Source organism: Bos taurus, chromosome X, assembly GCF_002263795.3.
Source record: "Bos taurus isolate L1 Dominette 01449 registration number 42190680 breed Hereford chromosome X, ARS-UCD2.0, whole genome shotgun sequence".
Taxonomy (NCBI): Eukaryota; Metazoa; Chordata; class Mammalia; order Artiodactyla; family Bovidae; genus Bos; species Bos taurus.
Window position 1 is genome coordinate 35604572 of NC_037357.1, and position 12865 is coordinate 35617436.

The window sequence follows — 12865 nt, forward strand, 5'->3', positions numbered from 1 at the left end:
ATTTTAATTGTACTACATAGGAATCCTTAGGGGTCTTCCATGAAAAGTGTTTTCCTCTTAAGTCAAAGGATTGATGATTAAGTTCATGTATTAAAGAGTATTTGTTGTTGTTTAGTCACTAAGTGGTGTCTGAGTCTTTGCAACCCCACGGACTGTAGCCCACCAGGCTCCTCTGTCCATAGGGTTCTCCAGGAATACTGGAGTAGGTTGCCATGCTCTCCTCCAGGGAATCTTCCTGACCCAAGAACAAACTCACATATCTTATGTATCCTGCACTGGCAGGTGGATCCTTTACCACCTGGGAAGCCCTTTACTATAATTATAAAATCCTCCACATCTGTTACAATCTGTCCCCCACTCACAAGACATCTAGTCTAAATCATTATGGTAATAGTGTAGAGTATCTACTTTGCTCTGCTGGCAAAGACTCCATTTTTCTGTTCTCCAGAACAAGTATATGATATCACTTATAAGAGGAATCTTTAAAAAAAAAAAAAAAAAAAAGAGCTTATTTACAAAACAGAAACAGAATTACATAGAAAACAAAATTATGGTTACCAAAGGGGAAAGGGAGGAGGAATAAGTTGAAAGTATGAGATTAACAGATACATACTACCATATATGAGCTTACTAACTGCACGGGGAACTATATTCCATATCTTGCAATAAACTATAATGGGAAAGAATCCAAACCAAATAGCATTGCAAAGCCTTTGAAAATAGAACTACATTAAGACCACGAACCATACAGGGCTGGTCACAACATGTGGCTGGGACCCAAATGAGTGGGGGAAAAAATAAACAGAGCCGTGGGGACCTGTGGGCATATAACAAAAGGGTTGAGATTTTTCTCATTGGTGTGCTAGAGGACAGGAGAAAGAAGGTGGGACTGGAAAGTATTCAAAGAAAAAATGGCCGAAAATTTTCTGTGTGGCAAAAGACATAAACCTACAGATTGAAGAAGTTGAGTGAATCCTAGATAGAATAAGCCCAAAGAAATCCACATCAAGATATACTACCGTCAAACTTCTGAAAACTAAAGGCCTAGAAAAAAGTCTTGAAAGCAGCAAGAGAGAAACAATATCTTCCACGTATGAGGAAAACAGAGTTACATGGATTTCACATCAGAAACCACTGAGGCCAGAAGGAACTGGCACGACACTTCTCAGGTGGTGAAAGAAAAGAATCAGAATTGGTGGTTCAGACGGTAAAGAATCCACCTGCAATGCGGGAGACCTGGGTTTGATCCTTGGGTTGGGAAGATACCCTGGAGGAGGGCATGGCAACCCATTCCAGTATTCTTGCCTGGAGAAACCCCATGGACCTATGAGCTGGACAGGCTACAGTCCATGGGGTTGCACAAAGTTGGGCACAACTGAGTGACGAAGCACAGTACAGCACATACATGATGATCAAGTGAGATTTATTGGGTGAATATAATGTTGGTTCAACACATGGAAATCAATGTAATATACCATATTTATAGAATGTGGGGAAGGCACTCATGATCATCTCATAGATGTGTGTGGGGGTAGGGAGGGCATTTGACAAAATCCAACACCAGTTGCATAAAAATGAATTCAACAAAATCCAACACCCGTTTTATAAAAATGAATTCAACAAAATAGGAATAGAAGGGAATTTCCTCAACCTAATAGAGAGCACCTAATGGAGAAGTCACAGATAGCACCATGCTGCTGCTGCTAAGTCGCTTCAGTCGTGTTCAACTCTGTGCGACCCCATAGATGGCAGCTCACCAGGCTCCTCCATCCCTGGGATTCTCCAGGCAAGAACACTGGAGTGGGTTGCCATTTCCTTCTCCGATGCATGAAAGTGAAAAGTGAAAGTGAAGTCGCTCAGTCATGTCTGACTCTTAGCGACCCCATGGACTGCAGCCTACCAGGCTCCTCTGCCCATGGGATTTGCCAGGCAAGAGTACTGGAGTGGGGTGCCATTGCCTTCTCCAAGATAGCATCATACTTAATGGTAAAAGAGTAGATGGCTTCCCTCTAGCATCAGGAACAAGACAAGGATGTCTGTTATTGTCACTTCTATTCAATATTGTATTCAAAGCTCTAGTCAGGATAATTAGGCAGGAAAAATAAAGGGATCCAGACTAGAAAGGAATGAGGAAAACTATCTCTATTTTATACATAAAACAATAAAGAATCCACCAAAAATCCACAACAACCTATTCAAATATGCAATGAGCTCAGCAAAGCTGCAGAATCCAAGACCAATGTGCAATAATCAATTATGCTTCTTTCTATATGCTAGAAATGAACAACTAAAAATGAGTTTAGGAAAGTAATTCATTTTACAGTATTGTCAAAAGTAATAAAATACTGAGAAATAAATTTAACAGAAAATGTGCAAGTCTTGTACTCTAAGAACTGCAAAATGTTGCTGAAAGAAATGAAAGAGACCTAAAGGAAATGTAAACCCATCCCATGTAAGTGGATGAACATATAACATTGTTAAGATGGCCATAATCCCACAGGCAATATACAGATTCAGTCCTATGCCTGTTAGAATCTAACCTGGCTTATTTGTAAAAACTGAAAAGCTGATCCTAAAATTCATATGGAAATGCAAGGAAGGCAGATAGCCAAAACAATCTTGAGAAAGAAGAACAAAGTTGGAGAACACACACTTCCTAATTTAAGAACTTCCAACAAGACTATACCAATTCTAAAAAGTGTGGTGCTGGCATAATGGCAGTCATATAGGCCAATGTTTCAGGATTTCGAATCAAAAATAAATCCCATGTGTCTGTAAATAGTTGATTTTCAATAAGGGTGCCAAGATCATTCAGTGGAGGAATGACTAAACTCCTCAAAAAATGCTGGTGAGATGAGAGGATATCCATAAACAAAAGAATTAATTTGGACCCCTAATCTCACATTATGTAAAAGAAAATTAACACTAAATGGATCACAGACTGAAATGTAAAGAATGTAAATGAAAATGTAAATGAAACTATAAAATGCTTGTAATAAAACATGTAAATCTCCATGACTTTGAATTAGGCAATGGTTACTTAAATATGACAGCAAAAACACAAGCACAAAAAAAATTAATTGGACACTATCCAAATCAAAAACTTTGGTGCATCAAAGAATTCTATCTAGAAATTGAGAACCATAATTGAAAGAGATTCATGTACCTCAATGTGAATTGCAGCACTATTTACAATAACTAGGACATGGAAGCAACCTAGATGTCTATTAACAAATGAACGGATAAAGAAGTTGTGGTACATATATACAATGGAATATTACTCAGCCATTAAAAAGAACACATTTGAGTCAGTCCTAATGATATGGATGAACCTAGAGACTATTACACAATGAAGTAAATCAGAAAGAGAAAACTAAATATTATATATTAATGCATGCATATGGAATCTAGAAAGATGGTACTGATGAGCCTATTTGCAGGGCAGCAATAGAGATGCACCAGGACTAAGGGAAAGGAGCAGTGACCCTCACAAGAGACTGAGCCAGAACTGCCTTTGAGTGTCTGAGGGTCTCCTGCAGAAGCATGAGTCAGCAGTGACCTGCTGCAGGGACAGAGGATCTCCAGTTTTTTCATTCAAAAAAACTAAGATCATAGCAGCCAGTCCCATCACTTCATGGCAAATAGATGGGGAAACAATGGAAACAGTGACAGGCTTTATTTTCTTGGACTCCAAAATCATTGCAGATGGTGACTGCTATATTTTCATGGCGCAGCCATGAAATTAAAAGACTCTTGCTCCTTGGAAGAAAATCTATGACAAACCTATATGGTGTATTAAAAAGCAGAGATATTACTTTGCCAACAAAGTTCTGTCTAGTCAGTCTATGGTTTTTCCACTAGTCATGTATGGATGTTAGAGTTGGACTATAAAGAAAGCTGAGCACCAAAGAATTGATGCCATTGAACTGCGGTGTTAGAGAAGACTCTTGAGAGTCCCTTGGACTGCAAGGAGATCCAACCAGTCAATCCTAAAGGAAATGAACCCTGAATATTCAGTGGAAGCACTGATGCTGAAGCTGAAGCTCCAGTGTTTTGGCCACCTTTTGCAAAGATCTGACTCATTGGAAAAGACCCTGATGCTGGGAAAGATTGAAGGCAGGAGAAGAAGGGGATGACAGAGATGAGATGGTTGGATGGCATCACTGACTCAATGGACATGAGTTGGAACAAACTGCAGGATATGGTGAAGGACAGGGAAGCCTGTTGTGCTGCAGTTCATAGGGTCGCAAAGAGTGGGACACCACTGATTGACTGAACAACGACAAATGGAGATGCAGACATAGAGAACAAACTTGTGTACACAGTGGGGAAAGGAGAGGGTGGGATGAATTGAGATAGTAGCATAGAAATATATACATTACCACATGTAAAACAGATAGCCAGTGGAAATTTACCGTATATCAAAGGGAGCTCAGATCTGGTGCTCTGTACAACCTAGAGGGATGAGATGGAGTGGGAAGTGGGAAGGACGATCAGAGGATCAAGAGGGAGGGGACATATGTATACTTACGGCTGATTCATGTTGATGTATGGCAGAAGCCAATGCAACATTGTAAAGCAATTCTCCAATTAAAAGTAAATAAAGAAAAAATTACAATTAAGAACTGAGGCTAAATTATGGTTATAAAGTAGATAGTGTGTAGTATGTAATATCTCTATGTACTGACAATGTAGATATAGAAGAAACTCGGAAAAAAAGAGGGGAAATCAGGAGAGGGTATGAAAAATAGAAAAATCTGTTTTTAACATTTTTTTTTTTACCCAAAGTCTAAACTTTTTACTTTGTATTGGGATATAACTGAGTAACAATTCTGTGGTAGTTTCAGGTGAACAATAAAGGAACTCAGCCATACATATGCATGTATCCATTTTCCCCCAAACTCCCCTCTGATCCAGGTGGCCACATGACATTGAGCAGAGTTCCCTGTGCTATGCCATTGGTCCTTATTACTGATGCATTTTACATATAGCGGTGTGTAAATGACCTTCCCAAAGTCCCTGACTATCCCTTCCTTTCGGCAACCATAAGTTAATTTTCTAAGTCTGTGAGTCTCTTTCTGTTTAAAAGTAAGTTCGTTTGTGTCATTTCTTTTTAGATCCCACCTATAAGGGATGTCATACAGTATTTCTCCTTTCTGTCTGGCTTAAAAATAAAAGAAATTGAAAGGACAATCCACACGATAGGAGAAACATTTGCAAATCTGATGAGTGTACTTTCCAGAATGCATAAAGAACCATTACCAGTTAATGATAAAAAGATAAGCAACCTAATTAAATAACAGGCAAAGGACTTGAGTAGGCCTTCCTCCAAAGCAGAGGTGCAAATGTCCAAGAAGCACAAGAAAAGATGCTCAATATCTTTAGCCATTCAGTTCAGCTCAGTCGCTCAGTCATGTCCAACTCTGCGACCTCATGAACCACAACACACCAGGCCTCCCTGTCCATCACCAACTCCCAGAGTCCACCCAAACCCATGTCCATTGAGTCAGTGATGCCATCCAGCCATCTCATCCTCTGTCATCTCCTTCTCCTCCTGCCCCCAGTCCCTCCCAGCATCAGAATCTTTTCAAATGAGTCAGCTCTTCACATGATGTGGCCAAAGTATTGGAGTTTCAGCTTCAACATCAGTCCTTCCAGTGAACACCCAGGACTGATCTCCTTTAGGATGGACTGGTTGGATCTCCTTGCAGTCCAAGGGACTCTCAAGAGTCTTCTCAAACACCACACTTCAAAAGCATCAACTCTTGAGCACTCAGCTTTCTTTATAGTTCAACTCTCACATCCATACATGACCACTGGAAAAACCATAGCCTTGACTAGACAGACCTTTGTTGGCAAAGTAATGTCTCTGCTTTTCAATACACTATCCAGGTTGGTCATAACTTTCCTTCCAAGGAGTAAGTGCCTTTTAATTTCATGGCTGCAATCACCATCTGCAGTGATTTTGGAGCCCTCCAAAATAAAGTCAACAACTGTTTTCACTGTTTCCCCATATATTTGCCATTAAGTGATGGGACCAGATGCCATAATCTTAATTTTTTGAATGTTGAGCTTTAAGCCAACATTTTCACTCTCTTCTTTCACTTTCATCAAGAGGCTCTTTAGTTCTTCACTTTCTGCCATAAGGGTGGTATTATCTGCATATCTGAGGTTATTGATATTTAGCCATTAAAGAAATGCAAATAAAAATCACCATGAGATACCACTTCACACCCACTACAATGGTTATTACAAGCAAAACAAACAAAAAATAGCAAGTTTTGGAGAAGATGTGGACAAACTGGGACCCTAATTCACTGCTTGTTGAGAATGCAAAAATGGCAGACCACTGTGGAAATCAGTGAGGTGGGCAGTTCCTCAATAAAAGAAACATAAAATTACCATTGTGTTGTTGTTCAGTCACCCAGTCATGGAGTGACACACAACAGGCCTCCCTGTCCCTGACCATCTCCTGAAGTTTGCCCAAGTTTATGTCCATAGCATTGGTGATGCCATCCAGACATATCCTCTGACGTCCTCTTCTCCTTCTACCCTCAATCTTTCCAAGCATCAGGGGCTTTTCCAATGAGTTGACTGTTCCATCAGATGACAAAATACTGGAGCTTCAACATTAGTTCTTCCAACAAGTATTCAGGATTGATTTCCTTAAGACTTACTGGTTTGATCTCCTAGCTGTCCAAGGGACTTTCAGGAGTCTCCACCACCACAGTCTGAAGGCATCAATTCTTTGGTGTTCTGCTAAATTTACAGTAAAGATCTCACAACTGTACATGAGCACTGGGAAGACCATAGCCTTGTCTATACAGACCTTTGTCAGCAATTTCTCTGCTTTTCAACACACTGTCTAGGTTTGTCATCAGCTTTTCTTCCAAGGAGCAAGCATCTTTTAATTTCATGGCTGCAGTCACCATACACAGTGACTTTGGAGCCCCAGAGGACAAAATCTATCACTACATCCACATTTTCCCCTTCTATTTGCCATGAAGTTATGGGACTGGATGACATGAATGTACGTTTTTGAATGTTGAGTTTTAAGCCAGATCTTTCACTCTCTTCTTTCACCCTCAAGAGGTTCTTTAGTTCCTCTTCACTTTTTGACATTAGAGTGGTATCATTTGCATATCTGAGGTTGTTGGCATTTCTCCCAGCAATCTTGATTCCAGCTTGTGATTGATTCAGCTCAGCATTTGGCATGAATCAGTTCAGTTCAGTCACTCAGTCATGCCCGACTCTTTGTGACCCCATGAATCGCAGCAAGCCAGGCCTCCCTATCCATCACCAACTCCCAGAGTTCACCCAGACTCACGTCCATTGAGTCAGTGATGCCATCCAGTCATCTCATCCTCTGGCGTCCCCTTCTCCTCCTGCCCCCAATCCCTCCCAGCATCAGGGTCTTTTCCAATGAGTCAACTCTTCACATGAGGTGACCAAAGTACTGGAGATTCAGTTTCAGCATCATTCCTTCCAAAGAAATCCCAGGGCTGATCTCCTTCAGAATGGACTGGTTGGATCTCCTTGCAGTCCAAGGGACTCTCAAGAGTCTTCTCCAACACCACAGTTCAAAAGCATCAATTCTTCGGCGCTCAGCCTTCTTCACAGTCCAACTCTCACATCCATACATGACCACAGGAAAAACCATAGCCTTGACTAGACAGACTTTTGTTGGCAAAGTAATGTCTCTGCTTTTCAATACGCTATCCAGGTTGGTCATAACTTTCCTTCCAAGGAGTAAGTGTCTTTTAATTTCATGGCTGCAGTCACCGTCTGCTCTGCATATAAGATAAATAAGCAGGATGACAATATACAGCCTTGTCATACTCCTTTCTGAATATTGAACCAGTATTTTGTTCCATGTCCCAGTCTAACTGTTGCTTCTTGACCTGCATACAGGTTTCTCAGGAGACAGGTAAGGTGATCTGGTATGGTTTCCCATCTCTTTAAGAATTTTCCACAGTTTGCTGTGATCCACACAGTCAGTGGTTTTCCTCTATTTATTTGCATTGTTCTTTTAATAAGTCTTCCTTATCTCTCCATGCTATTCTCTGGAACTCTGCATTCAGTTGGGTATATCTTTCCCTTTCCCATTTGCCTTTTGATTCTCTTCTTTGCTCAGTTGTTTGTAAAACCTCCTCAGACAACCACTTTGCCTTCTTGCATTCCTCTTTTGGGGGGATAATTTTGGTCACTGCCTACTGTACAATGTTATGAACCCCTGTCCATAGTCCTTCAGGCACTCTTTCTACTACATCTAATCACTTGAATCTATTCATCACCTCCAGTGTATAATCATAAGGGATTTGGTTTAAGTTATACCTGAATGGCCTGTTGGTTTTCCCTACATTCTTCCTGTACATTCATTCACTACATTCTTCTTCCCATTCTTTCCCTACTTTCTTCCCTTCCATTCTACCTGTATGCCTGGATTTTGCAATCAAGAGCTCATGATCTGAGCCACAGTCAGCTCCACGTCTTGTTTTTGCTGACTGTATAGAACTTCTGCATCTTTGGCTGCAGAAAATATAATCAATCTGATTTAGGTATTGACCATCTGATGATGTTCATATGTAGAGTTGTCTCTTGTGTTGTTGGAAGAGAGTGTTTGCTATGACCAGTGCATTCTGTTGGCAAAACACTGTTAGCCTTTGCCCTGCTTCATCTTGTACTCCAAGGCCAAATTTGCCTGTTATTTTGGGTGTCACTTGACTTCTTACTTTTGCATTCCAGTCCCCTATGATGAAAAGGACATCTTTTTTTTTTTTTTTTTGGTGTTAGTTCTATAAGGTGTTTTAGGTCTTCATAGAACCATTCAACTTCAGCTTCTTAGGCATCAGTGGTTGGGACATAGACTTGGATTACTGTGATGTTGAATGGTTTGCTTGGAAACAGACTGAAATCATTCTGTCATTTTTGAGATTGGACACAAGAATTCCATTTTAGTCTCTTTTGTTGACTGTGAGGGCTCTTCCATTTCTTCTAAGGGATTCTTGGCCACATAGTAGATATAATGGTATCTGAATTGACCTCCACTCTTTGCCAGTTGCATATTGGACACCTTCCAACCTGGGGAGCTCATCTTCCAGTGTCATCTTTTTATCTTTTCCTATTGTCCATGGAGTTCTCAAGGCAGAATACTGAAGTGGGTTGCCATTTCCTCTTCCAATGGACCATGATATGTCAGAACTCTCCAATATGACTGATCTGTCTTCAGTGGGCCTGCATGGCATGGCTCATAGCTTCATTGAGTTATGCAAGCACCTTCACCATGACAAGGCTGTGATCCATGAAGGGGGCAGGTAGCAAGGCACTGGAGATGTCAATTTGTGCAAGCAATGAAACTACATTGGTACAGTACCTAAAATTGAAATCACCACCTGATCAAGCTAATGAAAACCCACTCTCATTCTCCAAGACCATCTGTTTTCTGCATGGGCCAAATAGGCTACTTTAATGGGGATATGGAGGAAATCATCACTCCTGCATGTTTGTAGCCCTTGATGGTACTGCAAATCGCTGAAATCCACTCAGGTATGTGCAACGATTTGGTTTACTATATTTCTAGACAGAGGAAATTCTAATTGCTTCCATTTCGCCATCCATGCCAAAATAGCCCTCACTCTGCAGGTCAGGGAACAGATGAGTTGTGGACTCTGCCAGCTGCTGAATATGTCTATCCTAATTTTGCATTCTAGAACTGTGTAGACAAGCACAGGATTGGTTTGGGTTCACACTGCACCAAATGGAGGTGGGCCTAAGCTAAAATTTCATTGATCCCTTGACCTAAAATAAGCTCCTACTATGACTGATGGATCATAGTGACACTTGGGGCATGTTGGAATTAGTGTGAGATCAGAGCCAGTGTCCAATAGGCCCCAAAAGGTATTCTCATAATTTAAAATCACACTCACTAAAAACCTCTAGGTCCCTTTCAGTAAGGCCAGGAAACAGACTAACAATATATATTTTGGGACAGTGTACCGAAGCATGATGGACACCTACTTCCAGATTTCAAAACTTACTCCAAAACTACAGCTATCAAAACTGTGTGGACTAGCATAAGGATAGACACATAGATCAGTGGAATAGATTTAAGAGTCTGGAAAGAAACCCATAAATATATTCATGGACATACATCCCAAAGAGTTGAAAACAGGCATTCACACAGAACCCCATAGAGGAATGTCCACCACAGTAGGCACAAGGGAGAAGGCACCCTAATGTCCATCCACTGCTGAGCAGAAACAAAACATGTGTGGTCTAGCCAAACGGCGGAATACTATTCAGCCAGGAAAAGGAAAGAAGTACTGATTTGTGCTACCACGGGCATAGACCCTATGCTCAGTGACAGCAGTCAGACACAGAAGGCCATTTATTGTATGCCTCCCAAGTCTCCAGAGTAGGCAAAGGGCTGTGGACTGGAAGCTGATGAGAGGTTGCCTGAGGTCTATGGGGGAAGGGTAGGGGAAACTGCAGGAGGGGCAGTGCGGAGTGACTGCCTGGCCGGTACAGGGGTTTCTCCTTGTGGTGGTGCCAATGTTTTGGAACTAGACACAGTGGTGATGGTGGCCCAGCACTGCCAGTGTATACTTGGTGCCACTGGGTGGTCTGCTGCCTTCTCTGTACAAAGGTCCCATCCAGTGGAAAGGGAGAGTTCCAATAAAGAGAGCGTCCAATGGGCAGTGTGAGCAGGATTCTGCAAAGACCATTTCTTCACAGGCCCAGGCCTGCGAGGAGTGGGGTGGGGGGCATGGGAAAACAGTGACCTCAGGGAGTCTACCCATCACAGAGGTGTGCCCAACCAATGAGGGACCAGCCTGTGGTTGCAAAAAGAACATGATATTATAGAGTACTTGAAATTCTCAATAGTTGTCAAACTCTTTCTTCAGACCTAATCCTTGACAACCACTGCTCTTGTCTCCATCTCTTAAAAAACTACCTTTCCCATGTGTCTTGTAAGTAGATTCATTAAGTCTGTCAGCTTTTGAGGCTGGCTGCTATCAATAAACATACTTCTTTTGAGGTTCATCAAGATTGTTGTGTGTATCAATAGTTATGTTCTATTGTTGAGTAGTATTCCATTGTGTGGACATACCACAGTTTGTTTAACCCTCGGCCTATTGGAGGACATTTTGGTTGTTTCCAGGTTTTTGGCAATGTTGAATAAAGCAGATATGAACATTCATGGATAAGTTTTTATATGAACATAAAGTTTCATTTCTCTAAGGTGTATACCCAGGAGTTGGCCGACTGAATCATACAAAAAGGTTCTTCAGTTCTCTTCACAATTAGCCTCATTCTCATGCCCTAGGGGCAACCACTGTTCTTATGTTTTTCACCACATGTTGGTTTTTCCTGTTTTAGAACTTCAAGTAATGGAATCATACGTGTAAGTACTTTCAGTGAAGCCTCTTTTGAAAGACACTGGAACCCTGTGTGCCCTGTTCCCAGCTTCCTGGATGTGTTCCACTGATCAGTGGGCTAGCAGCCACTCTATACAACACAGCCTTTATGAAATGAAACCCAGGACAGCCCAGCCTACAATTATACCCACAGTAATCCACCTTGTTACAACAGAAGCATCCATGAAGTACACATAGGGGACACCTCCATACCTCTTATCACTGATAACTAGTAGGTAATGTACTGTTGTGGCCCATAAGGTGTCTCCTACATGACAGCACTTCTCCAAGATCAGGGAATGTAACTGACCTACTTAGTACATAGAAACAAACACTGAGATTCAGGCAAAGTGAAAAGAAAGATAAATGTGTTCCACATGAAGAACAAGACAAAATATCAGAAAAAGAACTAAACAAACTGGATATAAACAATCTATCCAGTAAAGATTTCAAGGTAATGATCATAAAGATGCTCAATGAGTTTGAGAGAAGAATTGATGAACATAGTGAGAATTTTAACAGAGTTAAAAACTATAAAGCAGAACCAAATAAAGATGAAAAATACCATAACTGAAATGTTAAAATACTCTAGAAGGAATCAGCAGAAGAGTAAATGATACAGAGTCTCAGGTCTCCCACATGGCAGGCAGATTCTTTACCAGCTGTGCCACCAGGGAAGCCCAAGAATACTGGAGTGGGTAGCCTATCCCTATCCAGCGGATCTTCCTGGCCCAGGAATCAAACCCAGGTCTCTTGGATTGCAGGCAGATTCTTTACCAGTGGAGCCACCAGGAAAACCTAATTAAAATATGCTAGAAGGAATCAACAGAAGAGTAGATGAAACAGAGGAATGGATCTATGAGCTGGAAGGCATAGCAGTGGAAATCATCTAACTGAAGAGAAACAGAGAAAAAAGGAATTTGATAAAATGAAGATAGTGTAAAAGAACCCTGGGACAACATCAAGTGTTCTAACATTCACATCATATGGGTCTCAAAGGACAAGAAATACAAAGTTTCAGCCATACAAAATGCATTAGTTTTTGAGATTTACTATAGAGCATATAGCCTATAATTAAAAATACTGCACTATATACTTAAATTTTACTAAAAGGGTAGATCTTCTGCTAAGCATCATCACAAGATAATAACAACAATAATAATAAAGAGGGTAGGAAAAAACTCTAAATCAAATCCCTTATGATTATAGAGAGGGATTAGATTTGATAGACGGAGTGCCTGAAGAACTATGCACGGAGCTTCATAACATTGTACAGGAGGTGGTGACCAAAACCATCCCCCCCAAAAAAGAAACATAAGAAGGCAAAGTGGTTGTCTGAGTGGTTGTCTGGTTGTCTAGGTTGTCTCACCTACAAATAGGTGAGAAAAAGAAGAGAAGCAAAAGGCAAAGGAGGAGAAAGATACACCCAATTGAATGCAGAGTTCCAG